This window comes from Rhinolophus sinicus, chromosome 4 (genome assembly GCF_057876585.1).
Source record: "Rhinolophus sinicus isolate RSI-liver-muscle chromosome 4, RSI-T2T, whole genome shotgun sequence".
Taxonomy (NCBI): domain Eukaryota; kingdom Metazoa; phylum Chordata; class Mammalia; order Chiroptera; family Rhinolophidae; genus Rhinolophus; species Rhinolophus sinicus.
The window spans coordinates 48,683,826-48,709,629 of record NC_142504.1 but is presented as its reverse complement, the minus strand read 5'-3'; the positions used below and the strand labels follow the sequence as shown (position 1 = coordinate 48,709,629).

General features: G+C 39.2%; 1 protein-coding gene, 1 long non-coding RNA gene and 2 other non-coding genes across 17 annotated transcripts in view; 1 reads left to right on the top strand and 3 right to left on the bottom strand.

Moving 5' to 3' along the window:
• SRPK2 (SRSF protein kinase 2) overlaps nucleotides 1-25,804 on the top strand; it is a 218,980-nt gene that overhangs the window by 102,420 nt on the left and 90,756 nt on the right. The window lies entirely within an intron of this gene.
• On the bottom strand, nucleotides 3,927-8,270 carry LOC141573186 (uncharacterized). 2 transcript variants are annotated; one of them, XR_012498856.2, is made up of 2 exons: nucleotides 8,006-8,270; nucleotides 3,927-6,643 (listed from the first exon to the last, which is right to left on the bottom strand). It is a non-coding gene; the product is annotated as an uncharacterized LOC141573186 (long non-coding RNA). The 2 variants fall into 2 exon arrangements; XR_012498857.2 differs by having other exon boundaries at nucleotides 3,927-6,450.
• LOC141567024 (small nucleolar RNA SNORD86) lies at nucleotides 6,406-6,485 on the bottom strand. The gene has a single exon (XR_012489424.1). It is a non-coding gene; the product is annotated as a small nucleolar RNA SNORD86 (small nucleolar RNA).
• LOC141567045 (U6 spliceosomal RNA) lies at nucleotides 24,232-24,338 on the bottom strand. The gene has a single exon (XR_012489442.1). It is a non-coding gene; the product is annotated as a U6 spliceosomal RNA (small nuclear RNA).

The following is a 25,804-nucleotide window of genomic DNA, read 5'->3' as shown; positions in this document are numbered from 1 at the left end:
AAGGACACAGTTCCCTGGCCCGTGCTGCAGGGAGAGCCATTGACACACTCTTAGCCGTAGAGGGCGCAGCTCACTGGCCCATGTGGGAATCGAACCTGTGGCTCTGGCATTAGGAGCATGGTGCTCCAACCACTTGAGCCACTGGGCCAGCCCAGTGCTATCAGTTTTAAAGGCTGCATAGGACTGAGTCCATGCTGTGGATGGATGCACTATGGCACATTTACTGAGTTTTGGTCTTAGAAATGGAATCACTTGCAAAGCCAACATGTAAGGCTCTTGATAGGGAGTGTTAAATTACCTCCAGAAAGGTGCAGCTTTACACTCTCACCGGCAGTATATAAAGGACCTTTTTGCTTACACCCTAAGTTGCGATTGTCAAAATAGTCTCTTTGAGTAGTGTAAAGATGACATTGAACAGTATGCTCAACGATGTTGACTAACCAGTCCTTCCGCTTCTTAGCTCTTCTCTCCAGTAAAGGCAGAAGTTATTGTGGTACCTTCATGGTTTCATCCGGCATGCATAAGTGAAAATGAAGTCCATACAGTCAACTTTCACAGGCTACAGGACACAGATTCTTGTTTTCAGTCAAGTGTTTATGAATCACCTAAAGTGTACTTAGTGTTTATGCCAGTGAATCTTAGTTTTTTAAGTGATTTCCAGAAACTATGTGACCCAAACTGCTCACTCCAGACAGATGACAAAATACTCAACACAGATGGTTGGTTTCCTTTTTTATTAAAGATGTACAAGAATTAATATTCTCCAACCTTCCTTTTTAAAGTAGCGCCTTCAGTAAGTATTTACTGACTTTATTGAAAAATCTAATCACCGTTGTAGTCAAGATCTTCCTTTTGGAAGAATGCGTTTTTCTTACTGGATTTTGAGTGTGTGTGTGTGTGTGTGTGTGTGTGTGTGTGTGTGGAGTGTGGAGTGGGTGGGGGGAGGAGTGTGCCTTGTACTGCAGAAGGACTAGAATCTAAAGTCCAAATCCTCAGGTTAGCATTGCAGGCTGAGGACACTTCATGTGAGAAGTCAGAGTGAAATCACGTAAGGCTGGAAAGAGGTGGAGAAAAGGATGGGAAAATAGCTGAGAGAGAGATGTTGTGCCTGGCTGGCAAGGACTGTGCTCAGTGGTAAGGATTTTGAACTTTATGCTGACGTTTACCGGGAGCCACTGAAAGGGTGTAGCAAGGGAGATGTTCGCCCATGTTTAGAACAGGCACAGGCTCCTATGGGCGTAAATAAGGTTGATTAAGAACGTCTAAAGAAATGCATCTTCCCCTCTAGAATGGAAGGTTGCACGGTAAGCTGTAGACTTGGTGGCAAAATGTTCTTCTTTTGCTTTGGAAGTCAGTTGAATGAAATGAGTGACGGGGCTGATGAGTTATTCCTTGATGCTGTATTAAACATTGAAGTGGACTACCAAGAGAGACTATGAAATATATTTCTCTCTTTATAAAGGGGGTGGTCCATTATTTATTTGGATGGGTAGAGATGCTCCTTTTTAAACACAGGTAGTTGGCCTATTGAACTGTAAGTATTTTTTCTGTGGCATATATGCTTAATCATGACAAGATTCCTGCTTTATAGTTAATATTGTGAAATGTTTGTCTTAACATTTTCTATGAACAATTTGTGACAGAACTCTTTGATCGTTGGATATGTAAAGTATCACTTCTATAAATTGTTTAAAGTGTTCCAGGCCAGTGCTGTACAATAGACTGTGTACAGTGATGGAAAGATCTATAATACAGACATGGCTTATTGACCTTTTGAAATATGGCTACATGACTGAAGAACCTAATTTCAAATTTAATTTAATTTTAATAAACAATTTAAAGACCATTGAATTCTATATTTTCAGACCAGAATGCCAGTGAACTGTTATTTTAACCTTTTTTCTTTTAGAAAAGAGTATTGTTTTCTTTATTGTTATTTGTCTTTGCTAAGCTCCATCCTACCCCATTTTCTCATCATTTTTCTCTTCCTATCCTGACAATATAATACTGTATGATTAAAACAGTTTATTTCCTTTATTTTAACTCAGATAGGTAATTTAAAGGGAATTGTATTCTGTTGTCATTTGTCCTTTGATAAAGTTGTTTTCTTAGGAGATAATTAGTTCCCCCACTTTTAAAGAGTAATATTGCTTAATTATTTGCCGTCTCACCACTTAACTGAATTTTAAATCTTTTTAATGTTCTACTAACTTAATAGTCTATTAATTATAAAAGCAATTTTCTAAATCTTTGGTTTTAAAAGGAAAGATAAAATAATATAGACAGATTTCTACATCTGTGTTATGTCTGATAAAAGAAATAAAAATAAGTAGATGGATTATAATTTATGGTATTCAACACACGTACCGTACATGCACGTACACACAGATTATTCTCACTTTGTCATTCTGTTTTAGCCAGAGCTTAAAAAAAAAAAATCCAAAGTGCTGACTTGAAAATCGGTTCTTGTCCCCTTCACCAGCCTTCCCCCACCCCTACAGTTTACTCCAATGGTTATCATTCTACTCTTTGGATCCAGAATGAAAAAGAACCTCCTGTTCTTGGGGCCGGGATAATGCTTAGCCTACAGGAGGAGCCCCTGTTTAATGCAGGGCTGAAGGAGGTCTACAGTTATGTTGAATGTTATGATATTTATTTTATTGAAAAGGAAGTTAAACATGGAATTGTGAAAGAAAAATTTTTGTTGTTCTGCTCAATCTTTTTCCATTTTCTTAAGAGATTAAAAAATGCCTGCCTTCATTCGTACTAGGTATTTATCAGTTATAATTTGATAGTCTGTGTTTGAATAAATGAAAGACTTCTTTAGAGGAATCCTTGACTGCCTATGAGATAATAACCACCTTGGTCTGTTACATATGATTTTTCTCCACAGTTTAGGACTGTCATTTTTTTTCTGGGCCTTTGTAGTTGGAGCAAGAGAGTGTATTGATTTATTGCTGTGGTGATATAATCTTGGTACATGTCCACTTCATGTAGATGCAGATATTTATTTCAGAGTAAACAGATCAAGAGGTTGTGTGTGGATGTCATTAGTTGTGTAATGCCTGCTTCATCCTTCCTTCCAGCCCCTTCACTGCCATGTACCCCTTAGTAGCTTCTGCTGCTGTTGCTGCCCTTGGGTCGGCCATGTTTCCAGTGGTACCTTAGCTCTGCATAGCAGTCCACTGGGCTCCCGAAGAAAAATACAGTTGTTATCCCCTGCTTCGCTCAGAGTTGCTGGGAAATATTTAACAGCTAGTGACGAAAACTGAGCCAATTGTCATAGTAGTAAAACTTACCTGCTGTTGACTCACCTGATTATTTAATGAAATTACAGATATTATGGAGAACATGAAAAAGGCCTCTGATTCTTAAGACTAGATACTATGATGGATCTATTTGTAGAAGTACTTTTAGATAAATGCAAATCAAGCATTTTCCAAGAAATTTCTTCAAAGTTTAATGTTTTAAAAGTGGATCTACTAAAGTTCTTCTAAAGCTGGTGCTCTGTCTAGTTGCCTGATTTGATTTGGTACTTTTTGTAGTTCTGACCTTTAAAATTCCCGTTCTGGGTTCATTGGCATCAAGCCTTGCGTGTGTATAGGTAAAACTGGGGTATCTCCAAATGTGAAATTGTATAGCGACTGACATCGTTTCCCCTGGAAGTCCAGCACAGCCAGATTTTCCTCCAGTGATGCGCCAGCACACCAGGGGTTCTTCTCTTGGATTGTTTGCATTTGTGTGCAAGCAGCAAGGGCTCATGTGAAGGAATAGAAGATTTACATGTCATGTCTCATATTCCAAGTTACATGCTTATGGAAAGGATGTCGGGAAGAATTACATTATCAAATTCTTATTTTCCCTCTAATTTCAGTATAGTTGAGATGGTGAAATGTAAAAGTGCATTTATGAATGCTGCAACTCGGTTATAATGATTCATTTTTATTAACTAACCAAAAGCATTTAGCTAGTTCTTTTGACTGGGCATGTATAGCTGAATAGAATGATGAAAACATCATAGCAAGAAGGGGACTTGGAGGTCCAGCTTGTTCCCCACCCTCGTTTTACACTTGAGGAAACTGGTGCCCCAAATGGTGAAGTGATTCATCTAAGGTTCCAAGTAGGATTCTTGTAAACCAATAACTTTCAGTATTTAAAGTTAAGAAATTTTGAGTGTCGGAACATAGCACAAAGGAATTGGTTTGACAGGTTTTCTTTCTCTTCTTTAACAAAACCAACAATGGTTATTTTAAATTATTATTTTAAACGAATACTGTACTTTTATCTCTGCTCTAGCCAGAGCATGGAAGAAATAAATGCCTTCTATTTTACAACGTAATCTCCTTTTCACTATTAGTTTAGTTTTGTATACAAACCCTTGTACATGTATAGGGTGGATGGTTCTATTCCCATTTGACAGTAAGAAAACCAGTGTGTGTATGATTTCACAGTGTCATGTACCAGTTAGTGGTCAGAGTGCTCTCAGAGCCTGTTTGGCAGCTGCAGCCCCTGTGCCTCAGGGTCTGAACACCAGAGATGGCGAGTGTTTCCATGTGCAAGTGCATGTAAGAAGAGTGTGTGTCTTCATGTTTTCCATGTGTAACTTCCATGTTTAAGCACCGAGAAGGCAAAGGGATTTAGGAGTGCCAATCTTGGCCTTGCAACAGAGTAAATAGAACTAGCACACATGGACAAAATTCACATTTTTGCTATCTTCTACCCTTTTGTTGCCCGTCCTGGTTTGATATAAGTTTAACCCCAAATCTCCGTTTGAAGAGAACTGTGTGTCAAGAGGACCATTGTTTAAATATAAATGTGACCCTGACCCCCTGGGACCACAGAATCTGCTTCCTTTTCAGGAGATGGTAAAAAACAGATCATCAATGCAGTCAATTTAGATACCAAGAATTGAACTTCCTCATTTCGGCTGCTGTTTAATACATTTTGTTAGGCACCAAAATTGTCATATTTTGTTCAGTTAATAGTTAAAAAACTTTGAACAATAAAATGAGAATCCAGCAAAAGGTTTAGTTTTTTTTTTTTTTTTTTTTTTTTTTTGTAGGTATGGCACTTAGATGATCCTTATGGCTGTGTAGGCATTTATCAGTGGCATTCTGATGCCCCGCGATGTCCGTAAGAATGGCTATCATTTACTCCGACTCATTCTTCCCATCTCCTTCCTCCTCTTTCATTAGTGCTGAACATTCACTGACTGCAGAACCTTTTTCATTCTTTTAGTTAGTCCTTATAACAGTATTATCTGTTTCACAGATGGATTAGAGACAACTTACCCAAGGTCATAAAGCTGATCAGTTTAAAAAATGCCTCCTTTTACAACACAATGTATTCACGCTTCATCTGTAGAGAAAAGTGGTTAACGGTAGGAAGAAAGACCGGTGATATAAAATAAATGGAAATTTTGGTAGCGTGCAGCCTCGTGCTGTAGTGATGTGCCCTTGGCAGCATTGCTGGAGTCCCGGTTCACAAGGGCCTGCCAGCACCAGGACTGCTTTTTCTCTCCGTACTCTGGATCTCAGTGCCCATGAGGGAGGCTCAGGCCCACTCCAGGACAACCAGGACCCAATAGTTATTATTACGTATCTTTTTTCCCCCGATTCTTGTGAATTTGTTTTTTAATGGACAGGGTACTGTCCATTGTTTCCTTCCTGGGATAAATTTTGGAGCTTTTTCTTGGAGCTGCTGCTCTTGTTACCAGCAGCCTCTCCAGGTCCACTACTGAGTGGCTCCTCTTTGGAAGAGAATTTCCTCTTGGGGACGCTCCTGTTTCCTGCCTCTACAAGGTCACTAATTGGTTCCTTTTTGGGGAAAGATTTCTTCCTTTTGGGAAGACTTCCACTGCTGCCTGTTTCCTAAGGTCACTACTAACCAGCTCTTCCTTGGAAAAAGATTTCTTTTTCTTTGGTTTGGGTAAAGAGACAGGCGGGTCTTCTATTCCATTTTCCTGTGGAGCCTCCTGGAGCGTTTGCTTTTTCTTCTTTTTGGTCCTTTCACTTGTCTACTCACACACCTCCAGTGTACTGCTGTTGTTTTCTGAAGGTGCGAGGACAGTTGCCACCGACCATCTTTTCCTACTACAAGTGTTTCTCCAGCTTCCTAGTAATCTCAGCAGCCGCTTCCTCAGCCTGACCCACTGCCTCCTTCATGACCTCCAGATTCTTGCGTGGAATCTCTCCGGTCTCATAAAAGGACAGCTGCTCCTCAACTTGTTCTAGAAGCTTCTCCCCAAATACACTTGTGGACACCTCAGAGAAACAATCAATTCGTGAGGCGATACTGCGTTCGTTTGCTAGGTATCAGGAGATGTGCAGCTTTTGTTCTTGGCAGCTGCTCAGCCAATGAAGGTGGCGTGGTAAAGGAGCCCATATTTTGGCCCTGGGAGTCGCTCAGAGATCAGGTACCAGGGCTGGCCATCACCCCCATAGCAGAGACCTGTATAGGTCAGGAAACCTGGTCAGCCATCACTGTCATACTGTGATGTATCTAATGCTGCACACTCACCTACGTAATTCTTGAAGGCATTTGAGCTGTGAAACAGTCACATAGAAGGAAAAGCTTCCTTAATCTGGAAATGTCCCTCCTCAGCAGGTTGTACTCATGTGCAGTCCCTTTTCTCCTGACAATTCTAGGCACATGAAAGATTACTATCATTAACTGGCTACCTGTCAAAATTGGTAAAATTTATAGCTGATTGTCTTCAGTATTAAAAGTATCTGGTACTGGAATACATAGATATGCTAATACAAAAGGTTTCTATCTTTGGTTAGTGAAGAAGTTGGGATAGAAGATGAAGACCTAAAAGTGACCCCTCTCTGTTTCTTTGTTGGTCTTTCCTTTACCCAAATGCTGCCCCCTTCTCAGGGTCTCTGTCCTTGGTCTGCTGTTCTTATATACGTTTTCTCGTTTCCATGGTGTTGAATACCATCTGTGTGCTGATGACTCCCAAATTTATGTCTCCAGCTCTCTATTCTGAGCTACAGACTCCCCAGCTGCCTTCTTTACATCACTGCCTAAATGTCTATTGAGTCCTCACATTTAACCAGCCCTAAACCAAACTCATTATTGCATTTTATCCTTCTTGTTTGTGCTGAGAGACAGGTTCCACAGCCAGTCTGTGCTTCACTTTTCTGTGGTGGGGCGACTTGGAGTGGAGGGGGAGAGGATAGGTAGTAATCTATTTGGTTTATGGCTACCCTTCAGGGCTCTGGGCCAATGACAAACATTACCCTTGTGTAGCCTGCCTCTGTCAGTTTAAATGAACATCTTAAGTATCTTTGAAAGAAAGAAGGTAATAGGAGACCTTGAGGTCTATATAGGGATAGAAGGAAGTTCCCCAATCTTAGCCCGGCACATGGTGAGGATTTTTGCTGATGTGTGTTTGTCACCTTCAGGCTTTTCTTTGCAGCAGCTGCTGGAGCCACTGTTATCTCTGTGCCAGACGTGTTGCTCATGTTACTTCTTAACTGGCAGGCTCGGATGGCCCTTCTGTTTCTAAAATGTTGTTACTCTCCTCATTTTTTTTTTTTTTTTAATTTTAAGCATGTTTTTTTCAGGACCCATCAGGTCCAAGTCAAATAGTTGCTTCAATCTAGTTGTGGACGGCGCAGCTCACAGTGGCCCATGTGGGGATCGAACCGCCAACCTTATTGTTAAGAGCGCCATGCTCTAACCAACTAAGCTAACCAGCCGCCCCTACTCCGCTCATTTTAATTTAAAAAAGTGACTGTTTATAACTTTTTGTACACTCAAAGCCCTCAGCATTACCTCATCTCATTTTTCCTCTCTACTTGGCCACTAGGTCCTGTTGATTCCTTTGCACAAGTCCTCCCCAAATGCACTGCTCCTGTGCGCCCTTCCTGTGCAGTCTATTCAGCCATTCCTCCCTCTGGCTTCCCTCCAAGACTGCTCAGGGTCTTTCCTGACTGCCACCCGCTTCCTCTTCATCCTTTGCACCACCTCCAGGATCACTTTCCAAACAGAAACTCACGAGTGTAGCTCAGAAGGTCCTTCACAAACTGCAGCTCCTGCTGATCTGCCATCCTTGGTCCTGTCAAAGTTTCTATCTTCGTGCCGGGCTCCTCCCTCTGCCCGGACCTCACCATCTCAGCTTTGAGCCGCCCCTCCCAGCCCCCTGCGGAGGGCACTTCTCCAGGTTTGCTCCCGTAGGCCGCTTATGCATCTGTACTGAGAAGCTGCCTGTTACTCACTAGACCGCGAGAGACAAAGTGTTTTATCTGCCTTCCTGCCCCTGGTACCAGCACGTCTCCTGGCCCATATGGTAGATGCAAATGTTTATTTGAATAAAGCCTTTTTATTTCTTTCCCAATTAGTATGCAAATTTTGTCTAGGAAGAAATTATTTATGTCTTTTTTTATTAAAAAATACTGGGCAGTATCTTCTTGTTTTACTTTCTTTTGAAAAGCTCTGCTAAATGTTTCTTTCTGTAGCTGTTCCACCCAGCCTGCCTGGGCTGAGAAACCCTTAAGGGACTCCCCATTGCTTTCAGTGGGGTCTCCAGCAGCTTCTTTCTGGTAGGACTGTGTCCTTCTGGAAATACCTACCCGATGTGCGAGTTGCCCGGGAGCCATAGAATCATGGAGCCTTACAGGCACACAGTGAATTCATGGCAGGGTTGGGACTTCAGTTTAGGTTCCCTATTCGTCTAGTGCTCTGTCCCTGGCATCTGACTGGTGCCAGCAGCCGGAATACTAGGCAAAGCTCTGGGATTGGATTGAGAAAATTCTGTTTATGCCAGTTTTCACATTTAAATGTAGGTAATCTGCTGACCTGCAGGCACTTATTAATGTGCTGTAATTTAGAACTAATGTAGTCTTTGTAATGAAAATTGAAAGTTTTGTACCTTTCCTCAAATTAAGAGTGTATTAAAATTCTCAACTTTGTTCACAGCCATTAATTCACCATTTATTATTTACAGTTGTTTTGCAAGTGACTTCAGGATTTTAGTTTTGCCGGTTTTGCTCCTGTGTCAGGTTCTTGAATTGTAAAATGAGTCATCTAGACTTGGAGAGTTAAGATTAGAATGTAAAGGTGTCCAGGCTTTTTACAGCCTCGGCCACACCTTCTGTCAGAATAAGTAAAATGCTGAAGTAGAGTTACGTATTTGAAGTGCTCCTTCCTTGGCAAGTTTTAAGCCTCCGTAGCTTTCTGTTCTTATATTCAATTTATAGCTATAGTCAAGCCAAAGGTTACTCTTAAGGCTTGGATCTCATGAATGAGCAGTTGGCTGTTTGGTTGATCATTTGGCTGCTGCAGAGCAGCCCAGGCCCTCTCTTGAGTGGATTTGAGCTAAAAATAGACGATTCATTTTGGGTTGGCAAAACACAAGCTCTGGATTGTTTTTTGTTGCTTGTTTCAGATCGGACTCTGTGTGTGAGCTTGTTAGTAGACCTTTGTATATACAGTAGAACCTAATAATGGTTATTTAGCTTTATATACTGTGGGCTTTTTTCCACCCCACCGCCCCAATAAATTCCCAGGCTCTTTCTCACAAGCAGGCAGAAGAAGAGGGGAGTGTACTCAGATCACTTATAACTCTGGAATGGAAGGCTCATTCCAGATCATGTTGTTCACTTTATAGATGAAGTACCAGACCTCAAAAGAAGTGTTGTCTCTCATCAACCAGGTGATAATGACACAAGATGGAAATGGCAGTGGGAAATGCGTAACTGTTATTTTAAAAATACACCAAACTTGGTTTGGCCCTTGGGTTTGGAGTAAGGTTATGCAGAATATGGCAGACTCTTGAGAGTGGCCCTGATAACCTTTTCCTAGGGGAAGATTTCCTTCTACTGTCTTTCAGCTTTTCTAATTATCTGTGTGAGAGGGGTGATAGAAGGAATGACTGGTGTAAATCCTTGCGAAGTTGTCTGGTCATTTTGCTGGGAGAGATCCTCTGGCTGTGTGACGGGAGGAAAGAGGAGAGTTGCAGTTGTAACAAAGACCGGGTGTAACTTGCTCTTCATCTTACACAGTATCAGTCACCTTTCCTGTAAAGGAAGGGACCATGTTGTGACGATAGGTTTGCAGAATTGTAGAACCGAAAGCAGCATGGTATATTGGAAAGAGTATATGGGTGTTGGAGCCATGGACCAGAAGCTAAATCCTAACAAGCTACCTAACTTCTTTAAGTCTTAGTTTTCCTAACTGTTAAAATAAAGGTGATAATGCCCACCTCACAGGCAGTTGTGAGGATTTAAGGAGACATTGTATACAAAATGTATGGTCAAGAGATGGTGAGTGGTACTGTTTTATGAGAGGGAACTTGGTATAGAGAAATGGTCACATGCTTTGGAATCAGACCAGATTTTCGAATGAGCTCTGTCACTGAATTGCTTTGTTTATCTTGGGTAAATAAGTAAGCTTGTCTGGGTCCCAGTTTCTGTATCTGTGTGAAGCGAATATAATAATGCATACAAGTCGGGTAAGTGTGAGATTTAACTGAGATAATGTACATACAGTGTTTAGGATAAGAGAATCATTTAATAAATGGTCTAGGGGTTTGTGGATGCTGCAGAGAAGGAATGTCTACAGTTAGCCCAACAGTCTGGCGATACGCCTCAGTTTGTCATCATGTAATTTTCGTATCAGAATTAGAGTTCTTTAGAAGCAAAATACAAAAAGAAGTTTACATCCCTTCCTTACTTTAAAAAGTTAACTTCTTTTGTATTCTGATACCATTTCTGTGCTTTCACTTAGAGTTTTTGCATTTTTCTTTTTTTGCCTTTAAATTTTTCCCTATTTGGCAAAATGGTTCTTGAATATTCTTTAAAAGGCAAACAAACAAAATGATAATAAAAATAAAGCATGAACTGGAATAGTGTCGCCAAAGGTTACTTTAATTAAGCATCTGAAACATTTAGGTTAATGTTTGGTAAGTACATTTGGTAAAAAGTGCTTGATAAATAACCATTTTGGTAAATATTTTCACTTGAGGCAATTAAAGGCCTACAATAAATCAAGAGCATATTTAAAAAACAATATATGGGAAAAATGCATTTTCAAAATTGGCCGTTTCTAGGTAGTACTCTTTCTCATTGCCCAGAAATCTTTCCATTTTTAGAGAGACTAGTGGAGTTCAAAGGTCAGCTGTTAGTTCACCCTGTACTTTCTGAAACTACAATCTATGTTTAGACTTTTAAAGTTAAAAAATTTTTTTTCTTCCTTCCTTCCCTCCCTCCCTCCATCCCTCCTTCCCCGCCTGCTTGTAATTTCTGTCAAGGATTTATACAGAGAACTTTATAAACTGGGAATAATGTATCGTGCTTCACATGATTTTTATACCTTTTCTATATTCTTGGGACTCAGTTAACTGTTTTAAAATATGTTCATGTTCATTCCATACTGCTTACTGCTTCCAGATCAAGTTATAATTTCACTGTCACTCCATAAAAGGATAAAAATAAGTGTATATAAAAATTGCTTTTGATATTTTTAGGCTGTGCCCAATGTATTTGATCTAGAGATTGAGTTTATTCTGCTATAGGTAAAACATGATCAGCGGAGATGGGGAATGTGAGCAGGATTCATTTTTAAAAAAGAGCACTGAGAAAATGTGAGGAAATAGCCTGTGGTGTAGGTTAGGGGCAGTTGCTGACAAGGCAGGAAGCAAGATCCTAGTTGTAAAGGGAAGATGAGATTAAGCTCTGGGGCCTCCAGCTTTCTTATTATTATTACCATGTATCACTGAATTTAAATCTATACCCTGACTTTTCATACTTTAATGATTTTTCTGTTGTTGCTTTATATAGTAGAGTTCTATTCCTATATCTGGTTCTAACTAGATTTTGTTAATTATATTTTTATTTTTGCTCTCTTCTCATCACATCTTTTCGACTCCTAAGAGTATATTTTATATTTGAAACGCTTTATTTTGATATTCAGGCTGTTTCCCCCCTGCAGCTTTCTTAAGGGCTCTGGCACACTTATAGGGGGGAAAACAAAAAGGTATTATTTTGGGGGCAAAGAACTGGATGCATTGCTTCAGAGGTGCCTTGATAATTCAGGAAAAAAGTCATTTGTTCTGTTGTTTTCATTGAGTGACTTCCTGTGCAAAGACAAATTGTATCAACATTTTTTCTACCTTAAGAAGGAAGGACTGATACCTATATTTTACATTTTCTGATGCTTATTATAATTTTTATCTTCAATTAAAAATTTGGATTAGTTTTCCTTCATGTTCCCCCTTTTGCCAACTGATGAAAATAAATCTTGCTAGGAAAGAAGGATGTATAATTCATAGCCTCTTCTGATGACTAGAACTACTGTAAAGTAGGGGTTCCTACCAGGCTGAACTATTTATTCAGTGTATAGGGCCCCCTATATTCTTGGGTTCACCCCAATTATATGTGTTTTCTTGGCCTATTTATTAATAGCGGAAGGAGGGAAAGAAACCCTTTCACTCTCAACTCTATTGGTTGATGAGTTAGGTGGTCACCCTGGCTTAATGACTTTATAGATCTATCTCCATTGTGGTTCGTGCACCCACACTTTTCTTCTCTGGGGTCAACGTGTCCATTTTGGCAGATGGCTTGGAAAGGTGTGCTCCAAAATGGTTGTGGTTGTTTCTGTCTAGGTGGGTTATAAATGATGTTATTTTCTTCATTGTACTTACCTCTACTTTAGAACTTTCTACTAAATGAAATGATTTTGTTATTCAGGCCAAAACAAAACAACTAAGTAAGTTTTCAAAAATTGCTTAACAAAAAATATGGACTGTGTAATGGTGAAGACGATCAATTAGGCTTCTGTAGTCCAAGCAACACAAACTGACTTTGGCTATTTTAACTGGAAAAAAACTTTACTGGAATGACTGAAGTATGTGATGGAACAACAGAAAAGCTGGGGTAGAGGTGGAGAGGCACCAGCCAGCCTCGCACAGCTGGACCATTCTTGGGACATCACGCGACTGGACACGCCCTACCCCTGTGGCTGGACCCCTCCCACTAAGCCTCTGCTGCCTGGTACCCTGAGTGACTTGTTCAGAGTGAGCCCGTGCTGTGGGCCTGTGCCTTTGCTGCAGGGACCAGGGGCAGACCACCTCTCCCACTCAGGATGCTCGCTTTATGCTTTATTACTTATGGTGACTCTGTCAGAAATTTTCTCACCATCTGCTTACAACTAAAGATTGAGAAAATAATAATAATAATAATAATAATAATAATAATAATACTAGTCTAGTTATCTTGATATCCATCTATTAGGAGTTTGAATGAGGCAAGCAGTACTTTTTAAGGGCAATCTGATTTGACTTGAAAATGATTGTTAATTGCTACTAGTTGGAGTCTCAGATAATGTTGCTTTGCTGTTGTTTCCCCAGCACAGTTCAGCCCTTACTTAAAACCTCTTGTCATTTGTCTTGTTGGGGGATTATTTTGACAGGGTTGATTTAGATACATGCCTTGTCTTTAACTGTGGGTTGTTTTGCTCATGAGCTGTGTCAAACTTAATAACACTGTAGCTTTTTCAGTGCTTTAATTATCAAAATGTATTGGCTGCTGTTGCTGGCCGTTAACATTTAAATAGTTTCCCCCTAAATAAGTCCAAGACTTAAAGGTGTATACCCAAAACCAAGCAGGCAGATAGAAATATCCTGGTTAATTACTCCGGATGTGCTTTCTTAGGTTCTTGAAATTTGGCTTGCAGCCATGACAGAGCTTGCACGTGTGTGACAACTCTTTGCTATCAGAGTCATGGTATTCAAGTTTTTAAGCATATATGGTGGTTACAGTAAAGCTTTGTAGCCACCATTAAGTCTGTTTTACATTTTTCTAGTTAGAAAATGAATGTGAAATGTAAGTAGTATTTAGAGTTCCTTTCAGAGATGAAAATTATCTGGGCCCTAGAATAATTATTGGTTGAAGTGGTTTGCTCCTCTATTCTTTTAGTTGTTTTAATAAGGAAGGCTGGTTTGATGAAGAAGAATATTTGCACATCCTTCTCCTAGGAATTAAAACATGCAAACGATCCAGGTAAAGGTGTAAGTGTTTTTCAGAATGTGCTGGGTAGATTGCAAAATTTAGTGGATCTTTTATTAGTAGACTTGTAGTTGGGAGTGGGAATATGTAGGATGTTATGACAAATAGTATTTGGTAGATTTTCTATTCTTTTAAGTTTTAGAATTAAAAAATCATTTTGGCAGCCTACAGAATGGTATTTTAGAAAGTCACACCTTTTCAAACAAATGTGATCAAAAGCATAAAGTTGTGGTTTTTTTGAGCGTTGTTTCAGTTTGCTGCCGAAATGTCTTGGGTTTCTGGTAGTCTCTCAGAAAGCTGATGGTGCGTGGTATTCTGGTGGCCCTCACTCAGTCTGGGTGCAAACCTCACTTCATGGTGTCACCTGATAGTATTTATTTATTTATTTATTTATTTATTTTTAAGGAGGGCGCCGCTCACAGTGGCCCATGCAGGGATCGAACCTTAGTATTATTAGCACCATGCTCTAACCAACTGAGCTAACTGGCCACCCCTTACCTTCTATAATTTAAAGTGAATTCCAAACCCCAGTGTCTTTCTTCAGAGACATGTCGTATTCTGCATCTTGCAGCACGTTGTGAAACTGTTCCCAAACGACTGTTTGATTCTATCTCTGCATGTGTGGAGGTGGTTCATTTGGCTGTTTTCATTTATTTATAGTTTCTTAAAAATCTTGAGGTGATTCATTTTAATTGCTTAAATTTGTCATTTTACACCTGGGGCCCATAAAATGTTTCTTGACTCCTATTGTTGATATGTTTTGGTGCTCTGGTTTGCCGTCATCTCCTTTCCCTCTCTCTGGCAAGCAAACTACAGTCATTATTGTAATCAGTGTCATGCTAGGGGGAAAATGTTTGTTTTATGTGTCAAATATTTTGGATTTTCTAGTCTTGCACCTGTCGTTTATAAGCTGTGTGATCTGGAATGGGTCTCCTATTATTTTCCCCAAATCCTCATCTGTAAAAGGGGAATAAAACCTGCTTTCCTTCTTATTGCACCACTGTATAAGAAGAAATAGTGTTGTTTTTCAGTGACTCAGCCCCTGTGAATTATAATACACACCATTATTTTATGTGCCACTAAGAAAGAAAATTCACCCCCTTTTAAACTATGATACATCACTGATTGTGAAGTGCATCCTTCTATGAGCAATTATACATATGAAAAATATACATATTAGAATAAATGAACTGCGTTATGTGTGAATGCTCCACATGTTATTGACTTTCTTTTGTAACTACAGAGATTTCAGATTACAAGTGTTTGAATAATAACAGTCTTTTAAATTTATTTTTTTATATTTCCATTTTGCTTTAATGTTGTACTACAGACTCTTTTTAAACTTCATTTTAGAAATAAATCTTAGTTTTTAATGAATTCAAGAACATTGGATTCATAGCGCCCTGTAATATGTTTGTTACTATAAACAATAATTCTTGACAATTGTTCACTTTTTTAACTGAAAAATGTTTGGATTATTTTCCATGGATAAATTCCTAAGGATCACAAGACAGGACCATTTTGAAGCTTTTGTGATGCGTACAGCCCAGTTGTTTTGTCAGTTCACATTCATCAGCAGCTGGAACATACCCATTTCAGTACGCCTTTATCTCTGTGTGTGGTTGTTTTTTGAAAATGGGAACGAATGTGAAAGGGTAAATCAAGGGCATCTCATTGGTACATGTGCCTTTTGGAGGAAAAGAAATCCGTTCTCTGGGTACATCTTTTTAGCGTCCAGGTAGGATCTGGTTCCACCATTCATCCTACCTGAGTGTGCCAGATGAATGCTTCTAAAGCACACATCGTTCTGTCATTTGCCGATTCCCCACTGACTGCTAACTCGCTTTTCTGCCGATTGCAGAGCCTGGCAGTGACAGTCCCCAGCGTCCGTTGCCGCCATCTTTGCAGCTGAGTTGTTCTGTCCCCTGTGTGCCCAGGCGGAGCGCCAGGCTCCAGTGAGGCTCCCCTGCCGGAAGCGCTGCTGCCTCTGCCAGAGTCGCACACAGCCTTCAGCGCCCATCCTGGCCGTCTTGCTCACTATTCCAGGAGCGCCTTTTTTATTTCATAAAATGATTCTGTAGTTTGGGTCACGCTCATCCTCAGGTATCCTCGCTCAGACTGGGCACCGCAGCGTCCGGCCCACACACTGTGTTCATTCCTGCTTTAGCGTTTCAAGGCTGGAAGAGGGCAGGGGTCTCCCTTCACAGCGTGTCCTGCCCACTGCCGTGGGGATGCTCCCTGCTGGTCAGACCAGTTCAGTCCCACGTCCCCTTGAAAAATGCATCATGGAGTCCTCATCATTTTCATCAGAACCACTTAGTTTTTAAAATTTGTGGGGAATTTTTTCTTTGGCTCCTGGACTTAGCTCCCTGGGACAGTGACTGCTGTGCGTCTGTTAGCACTCCTGCTTGACAGTATATGCAGACTTTTTGCTTTCTGTGGTTGCTTGACATTTCTCAGCTCTTAACCTTGGTTTTTCCCCCCTTCCTCCGCCTCCCCCCCCACCTCTGGTTCAAGCCACTGTTTCTCAGTCTAGTTGTGTAGGACACAGCTCCCTGGCTCATGCTGGTATGATGAGCCTTGCGCTCCCCCCCGCCCCCACCGCCCCGCCCCGCCCCAGGCTGTCGGTCGCCAGTCATCGGTTCGCAAGTCATCGGTCAGCCGCTCACAGCAGCCCACGATGGCTGCTGGCCACTCACACTGGCCACTGGCCACTCATAGCAGTCCATGGTTAGCCCACGGCAGCCCGTGGCAGCTCATGCCTACCTCCAGGGAGAGGCATTTTATTCACAATCTTAGCTGTAGAGGGCGTGCATCGCACTGGCCCATGTGGGAATCGAACTGGCCACCTCGGCGTTAGGAGCGCGGTACTCCAACCACCTGAGCCACCAGGCTGGCCCCTGACTAGAATTTCATCCCTGCTTTCCTTTTCCATCTGTGGGGTAAGTGTGGTTTGAGAGGGAGGGAGGGAACTATCTCTTGCATAGGAAGGATGGCCCTTTAAAGCAACAATATCCCTTCAAATTTTGGGGTCTTTTTGTGTGCTTGCTCTTTTTGAGCTGAACTCCTGCAATTTTCTTGATTTCTCGGGTACCAGCTTTTTAAACAACTGTTGGTGGGCTACTGTCTGTCCAGCATTAATCCAAAGTGAAAAGGCAGCAAACAAATTGCTGTTTCTGTGAGCAGGTAACAGTTAATACAGAAGAAATGAAAATGTTTCTACATAAACTGCAGTGTTTCTATAGAAAAGTGATATATGACTGTACATATTAGTTTGACTCCAAAGTGAAAATATAAAAAGATGTTTTGGCATCATTTCTACATCTTTACCTTGGGCCCATTATTATACAACTCAAGAACTTTTATTCTTTCACATTCCCATTAGAATCCAGATATGGGAATGTCAGAAATTTCTGTCTAAAACATTTTTGGAGAGATATTTTCATTAAGTTACAGGCTTTGTAACTTCAAATGGAAACTTTTTGAATATTATTCAACAAATTAAATTCAGGCACTGTAGTTTTTTAGTTAATTTTCCACATATAGTGAGCTTAATCTATTTCTTTGTATCACTTCTCTCACATCAACTAAGGATACTGCTTTTGGCCACCATTCATATTTTTGTTATTAAAACCTTTTTAGAAAACAGTGGGCTAAATATAGCTTGTGGCTATGGAGATTTACCCGTCAGTTATTCTCCCCTCCCCCATTTTTCTGAGGGTCAAGGTAGGTAGTGAGTTGTTTGCTGTGCTTTTTCTTTGTAATATTTTTAAAAGTGAAAGAAAAAATATTTCTTTACTTTTGTCCCGCAGAACTGTTTTGTATTAGTACAGGACATTGCATTTTCTGTATAATTGAATATAATAAAGTGTACCAAAGTGAGATAATTGCGACAAATGCACAACACGGAGGAGGGAATTGCATTACTGTAATTTTAGTGACTTTAATACATTTTACTCCATTGATGAAAAACTGTGCAAAAATAAATACATTAAAATCTTGATGTTTTTCCTTAACAGTTCTGTATTTAAAAAGTACTGTTTAGAGTTATTGGTTCAATTAATGGCAATAAAGGTTCTAGATAAAATTTTTCCTTTAACTTGTAGAAGGGTTTTCTGTGCTCTGTGGCTGTGGTGTTTTGTTTGTTTTGGCAGCAAATGAGGTGACTATATAAAAACGGATTCAAAGGGAAGGTGGGTAGAAGGGTGTGGTTGGGAGAATTAGTTGTAATTGAAAGCTTGTTAAATGCTCTTGTTGGACATTTCCTTCATTCTTTTTCTTGATATGATTCTGGTTCCTCCAGTTACCAGGCTTAGATCAAATAAGCCTCAGATTTCTATTCTGTAAAATGGAAGACAATAATAATATCCATCATAGAGTTGTAAGGAGGATCTAATGAGTTAACATATAGTGTTTAGGACACCGCCTAGCACTCATTTAATCTGCTATGATTACATTTAACATATATGTATTTAAAAGATTGTTTCCTGTGCACGTGTAATATGACTTGTCTATTTTTTTCCATTGCCTGAGCTGCTTTGGGTGTCAAATTTAATGAAATCATGAAATTGTCACGACCAATGTTACGAAACTTTTCACATATGTTTTCTCCAGGTTTTATAGTTTCATACCTTACATTTAAATCTTTACCCCCCCTTTGATTTGATTTTTGTGTATGATGTAATATAAAGGTCCAGTTTCATTCTTTTGCAAGTGGATATCCAGTTTTCCCAAGACCCGTTTGTTGAAGAGACTGTTCTTTTATCCTGTAACAAAATAGCTTTTGTTATTTTTTTTATACTGGTGGTTTGGCTACAGGAGTTGATGTTCTTTCTGATATCTGTCTGGAATAGAAAGTGGAGAAGTTGGTGAACATACTTCTTTTCTTGCAGATGTGTGTGAATTTAGTAATAGATGAATAGGTAAAATTTTTGAGGACCCACTTGAGGGTGCAGTAAATGGAATCTGAATGGGAAGGAAAGAATGTCTGTGATGTTTAACAGGTGCTGAGTTGTGAAAAAGAATTCTGGATTTTGAGGCACAGTTAATTTGACTTCCTGAAGTTGCAAGAATAGGAACAGTTGCGTTGTTGAAAGAAAAAATTTTTAAGCATTGGGAGGGGACCATAGAATCTTTGGGGTTGTTTAATCTGGGGGTGAGTCTTAATTTTTCCAAATTCGTAATCAAATGTTTCTGAAAAACGATTTTACCTTTAAAGTCAAGGTATGAACTTGGAAAAAAGCACTGTACATCTCTAATATCCACGGCACCAGTAAAACTCAACAAACTCATAATGAAAGTGTTGATCATGTATCATTGCTATTCTCTGTAAACTTGGTGTCTTTGTACCTTGAAATTTCCCTGGATGAGGCTGTAAAATAATAGGAATCCTTTTCTTTGGGGGCTGTGAAGGGAGAACTACTGGGGAATCATCTTCTAACTTGGACATGGATTCTGGGAGACAGAAGCCTCTGATCCCCTGATAAAGCCTTGGGATAATGCCCAGTCAGATCTGGGCTCAGATCCTTCTCGATTTTTGTGATAGTTTTCTGGTTCATTATGTGACTCGATTTGACAGGTAGCCCCATTTCTCGCCTTATTAAGCCTAAAGGGATCAATGCAAGCCTAATAGGAAATTGATTAGCTATGCATTTTAATATATATATATATATATATATATATATATATATATATATATATATATGCATTTTAATTTATAAATATGTATATAGTTCATCCATTTTAAGAGTACAAGCCATTGGTTTTGGTATATTCACAGAGTTGTGTAACCATTACTATAGTCAATTTAGAACATTTTCATTACTTCAAAAACAAATCCATGTTCTTTAGCAGTCATTTCCAATGTCCCATTTCCTAGTAGTCACCCAGCCCTAGGCAATCACTAATCTGCTTTTTCTCTGTGAATTTGCCTATTTTGGACATTTTCTGTAAATGGAACCATACGCTGTATTGTCTTTGGCCACTGGCTTCTTTGACTCCAAGGTGGCATTCATATTATGTAGCATATATCAGTATTGCATTCCTTTTTATTGTTAAATAATACTCCATTGTATACATATACGACATTTTGTCTGTCCATTCATCAGTTGATGGACATTTGGGTTGTTTCTACTTTTGGACGATTTAAAATAATGCTGCTATGAATATTCATGTACAATTTTTCGAATGGATGTGTGTTTTCATTTCTGTTGAGTGTACACTTAGAAGTGAAATTGCTGAGCCACATAGTGTCTCTTATGTTTTAACCTTTTGTTGAAATCGTCAGACTGTTTTCCAAAGCAGCTATGCCAGTTTACGTTTCTACCTGCCATGTAAGAGATTTCCAATTTCTCCACATCCTTACCAACACTTGTTATTATCTATCTCTATTACTATAGCCATCTGATTGTGGTTTTCATTTTTATGTCACCGATGGCTAATGATGAGCATCATTACTTATTATCATATGGTTATTGGCCATTTGTATATTGTCTTTGCAGAAATGTTAAGATCCTTTGCTCAATTTTAAATTGAGGCATTTATCTTTTTTATTACTGAGTTGTAAGAGTTCTGTGCTTGCTTTCATTATTGGGTTTGGGAGTCACGTGCCTTGATTCTAGGGGAAAGGTAGGTAATCGTCTCAGTTCTCACTGCCAAGGTGTTTCCTGTAATTGAACACAGAAGAGTAGAGGAAGCCAGAGATGAAAAATGAATTGCTCCTGAGTGCAGATGGAAGCGATCTGCTCTCTTATCCTTATATTCCAATCAGTATATTTTTTGATTTAACCCTAAACTCGGAAAAAGGGAGGGGGGCTTTCTTTTTGAGGGGGAAGTATTTCCTGCTGGTGACTGGATATATGTTTTTAAAGCATGAATTTTATTTATTTCTTCAATACATATGTTGTTTTTTTATATCAAGCAAAAAAATTCTTTACCTTGTATACTGGGAAGTGTATAACTGATAGTTTCCTAAATGCTTCACGGGCAAATATATAATTTTATATTTATTTTGTTAAATAGATGAAATATTTTGATATAGTTATTAACATATTTTGGAGGGCTTTAGATTCTGAAATTCAGCAGAAGTTTGTGCTTGGTAGTAAGAAGCTTTATTTTCAAGAATACTTTATTAACACCGTTTACAACTTTTAAATTCCACAGCAGCATTGCTTGTAGAACTTTGTGTGATTATGGGAATGTTCTGTCTAGTGCAGTAAACCACTCCCACACATGGCTGCTGAGCACAGGAAGTGTGGCTGGTAAAGTGGACTGCTGAGTTTTTAGGTTAATTTATCTTTAATTAATTAAAATTTAAATGTAAATCGCCACATATGGCTGGTTACCTTACACAGGTTCTAGATAGCACAGGTGTAGAACCTCACTAATCCATTACTTTTTTAAAAAGTATGAGTTCAGTTGTAAGATTTTATAAGAAATAAGTAGGATATATTTTTGGTAAATATTTTTACTGAATTTATTTCCCATTTCTTCTACAGTCCTAAGAGTGCTTGTTTTTTAGACACAGCCTATTAAACTTCATAAATAAAATTAAACTTCTGTATATGTAATTACAATGTGAAATGTGGCTGAGCAGATTTTCACCAAATTTAGAAGGTTTGAGATGCTTGAGTGAAAATACAGACTGCGTGTCTCAAATAGTTAAGAGTGGTTTTGGGGAGTCTGGTGGCCGTTCTCTGTAGAGAGAGGCTGGTGGATGGTTGGGAAGCCCTGCCACACACACTTCATCTAGAACATGACACAAAGACGAACAGCGGGCTGTTCCAAGTGTGCATCTTAAATAGACAGTGACTAGGGCAGGCCGTCCTGCCAGTTGGCAGCTCTCTGTAGCCTGCTCCGGGGTCAGTAGCAGCTGTGATTGTCCGGTGAACATGGAGAGAGGCTAGTTGCTAGTCTTAAATAAAATTGATCACCCACTGACTTTAGAGGCAGAAAACCAAGCCAAAACTTTGTTGACAGTTTTTGGGTGGCGGCAGTGTTCTAGGTAAATTTAACTTTTCTTACTAGGATTATGAAAGCTTCAGAAAGGAAAATGAATTAGCTGATTGGATATTCAATTTAACACCCCTTTTATTTTTAAGCTTATGTGTGTCTTCAAATTGGGGCTTTTTCTCACGAAGTTTAACTTTGACATAGCAAATAAACACTTGAAACTTCTTCAGGTCATGGAAGACAAATAGTTCACATTAAATAGCAGCTCAACGTACCAAATTCATGAAATAAAATAAGGCTGGTGGCAAGATGTATTTTAACTGACAGTTTGCAGTTCAATTTAGAATTCTAAATGTTCCCAAATGGAAGATGGTGGCAAACTGAAACTTGAGCCATTATTAACCAAATGATAATTGAGGGGTGTATTGAGTGGGTAGAGTATGTTAAAATCTTTTTTGAGTAAAGGATAGAGATTCTGAATTCCTAGAAATAACTCTAATGAAAGCTAGTTATGGCTTCTTTTGGAGAAAATGACAAAATATTACTGAGGATATAAAAGCACTCTTGAATATTAAATGAATAGAGATGATCGGATGATTTAATATTGTACAAAAGTTATTTCTTCTGAAATAGTCTGTAAATTCATTGTACATGTGTAACTTGATAATCAATCTAAAATAAACAATTAACAGCTGGGAAAGTTGGGTGTCCATATGGAATAAACTAATACTAGAGCTCGACCTCAAACTTTAAAGAAAAATTCCCGACGGATAATTACTAAAAGTATCACTGTATCAGAGTCGAAGATATACCTAGCCTGCTCTTTGGAGTTTTTACTTCTAGATACACACCTTCGAGCAATGGGTTGCATATTTTATTCTTTCCTGACTGCATACACAGATCAAGTGTGTATACCTGAAATATGTTTAGAGAAGCAATACTCTTACTATGTGAAACACACTTAGGTATTTTCTGCTTTTTTCCATTTTTAGTAAAGTACTGTCTGTGACTTACTACATTGATTTCACGAGTTGCTGAGTGTAACTTGACAAAGACTGCCTTTGAGAAACTCGTATACATGTGTACAAGGGCATGGGTGTGGAAACTTTAGCACGTTTGTAATGTAAAGTGATAAGTCCCAAACTTTTATTAAGAACAGTGCTCAATATACTGATGAATATTCAGACAGTGTAATATTATATGGAGTTAGCTCTGTCAACATGGATAAATCTCAGAAGACAAATTGAGTTAAAAGTAAAATTGTAGAATGACACATACTGTATGATATAATGTAACATCTATTGGTACAAAACTACAGGGTTAAACTAAAAAATGTACAGGGCTGATGAATCTTAATTTCAGGATGGCTGTTACCTGTAGAAGGGAGGGCTTCAACCCTGTGTATAACTAGCCCTTAATTTATAAAGATCTGAAGCTAATATGACTAAATGTTAACATTGGATTTGTTAACATTGCAGGTGGGTGTACCTTTTCTTTCTTTTTTTTTTTTATAGATTTTATTGGGGGAAGGGGAACTGTGTATTTACAGGACATTATTGGGGAACAGTGTGTTCTTCCCAGGACCCATCAGCTCCAAGTCAAGTTGTCGTCCTTCAATCTTAGTTGTGGAGGGTGCAGCCCAGACCCCCAAGTCCAGTCACTGTTTTCAATCTAGTTGCGGAGGGTGCAGCTCAGTGGCCCATGTGGGAATCGAACTGGCAACCCAGTTGCTTGGAGCTCGCACTCTAACTGAGCCATCTAGCCGCCCCGTTTGTATTTTTGAAACAATGGGATAGGATATAATAAACAAGATGGAGAAGAAAAAGAGCAAAGAGGTTGAGATAAGGTTAGAGTTGTGTTTATCATGTTAAAAATATTTTTGCTTTATCTTGAGGACAGAGGGTTTAAGAAAGGAATAGTAAAATCACATTTATTTATTTATTTATTTTAATTTATTGGGGTGATGATTGTTAGTAAAATTACATAGATTTCAGGTGTACAATTCTGTATTACATCATCTATAAATCCCATTGTGTGTTCACCACCCAGAGTCAGTTCTTCCATCACCAGATATTTGATCCCCCTTACCCTCATCTCCCACCCCCCAAACACTTTACCCTCTGGTAACCACTAAACTATTGTCTGTGTCTATGAGTTTTTGTTTCTCATTTGTTTGTGTTGTTCTTTTGTTGTTTTTGGTTTATATACCACATATCAGTGAAATCATATGGTTCTCTGCTTTTTCTGTCTGACTTGTTTCGCTTAGCATAAAAATATGGAATGCTTCACGAATTTGCGTGCCACCCTTGCGCAGGGGCCATGCTAATCTTCTCTGTATCGTTCCAGTTTTAGTACCTGTGCTGCTGAAGCGAGCGCAAACTCACATTTGAAGGATCACTTTCACTGCAGTCGGGACATGTTGGGTGAGCAGAGGCTGAGGGAAATGTGGTAATCATTCAGTTAATGGGTGCTTGTGGCCTGTACAAAGCAGGGCAGTGAGCGTGGAAAGGGCGGGATCTGTAGAGATCAAAGAGGCAGGTCAGTTCATTAGTGGCTGATCAGATTTAGGGGCAGGGACTGAAGCAGAGGACGGCTCCCAGCCATCCCTGGTCACCACTGAAGTGTATAAAAGGTGGTGCTCTTCCCTGGGAAGGGAAACAGGAGAGCAGAATTAGGTCACAGGTGGTAAATACAGAGAACCCAATGACAGGTCAAAGTTTTCTATAGCAAGATGATTATGTTAGTCATTTTTAGCCTGACGTTTGAAAGAACTAAAATGAAAAAATTTTAAGTTCCTTTGTTCACAGAGGAGTGTGAACTTTTTAAAAATTTTGTTTTGATTAAAAAGGTGATTTTCTCTTTAAAGGTGGAACAAAGAAAGATGCTAAAATTGTTCAACAAAGTAGTCAGCCCTCTGTATCCGCGGATTCAAACAATTGCGGATCGAAAATACCGATATTTGGGAAAAAATAGTTATGTTGTTGCTGACGTGTATTGTCTAGTTAGGTCTACAATGGTTGTGTCTGTACTGAACATTTACAGACATTTTTCTTGTCATTATTTGCTAAACAATACAGTATAACAACTATTTACATATTTACATTGTGTTAGATATGTAACTAATCTAGAGATGATTTAAAGTATATGAGAGAACGTGCCTAGGTTATTTGCCAATCCCACTCCATTTTACACAAGGGGGATGTGAGTGTTTGGGGATTTTGGTATCTGCCAGGGTCCTGGAACCAATCTCCTGTGGACACTGAGGGATGGCTGTACCTGTTTGAATAGTAATGGAGATGCTTGAAATGATGATAATAGAAAATTGATTTTGCCTCATAATATAATTTACGACACACACGTATATGTTTACACAACTTTTAAATGTACCATTAAGTATTGGTGTTTCTTTTCTTCATGAGTTAGCTTTCTCAAACATTATAAGAATTTTAAAAGTAGTGTCCCTGTTTCCTAGGTCTATAATTTTAACTTCTGTTTTCAGTTGCAACTGGTTCCAGGAAGCTAGTTTAGCGTTTATTCTTTTATTACTTTATTGTATACCTTTCCACATGAAAGAAATGTGATAAAACCCAAAGTTGACGATTCCAGCTGGCACCATAAATATAAACTGTTTTTCTGTAAGAACACACTGGAGATGCACCTGTTAGTGGAATGGAAACCTAATTTGCTTCTCTACATCTTTATGTGTAGGAACTGTTGCTTAAAAAATCTTCAAAGCGGGGCGGCCAGTTGGCTCAGTTGATCAGAGCGCAGAGCTCATAACACCAAGTTTGCCGGTTCAATTCCCACATGGGCCAGTGAGCTGCGCCCTCCACAACTAGATT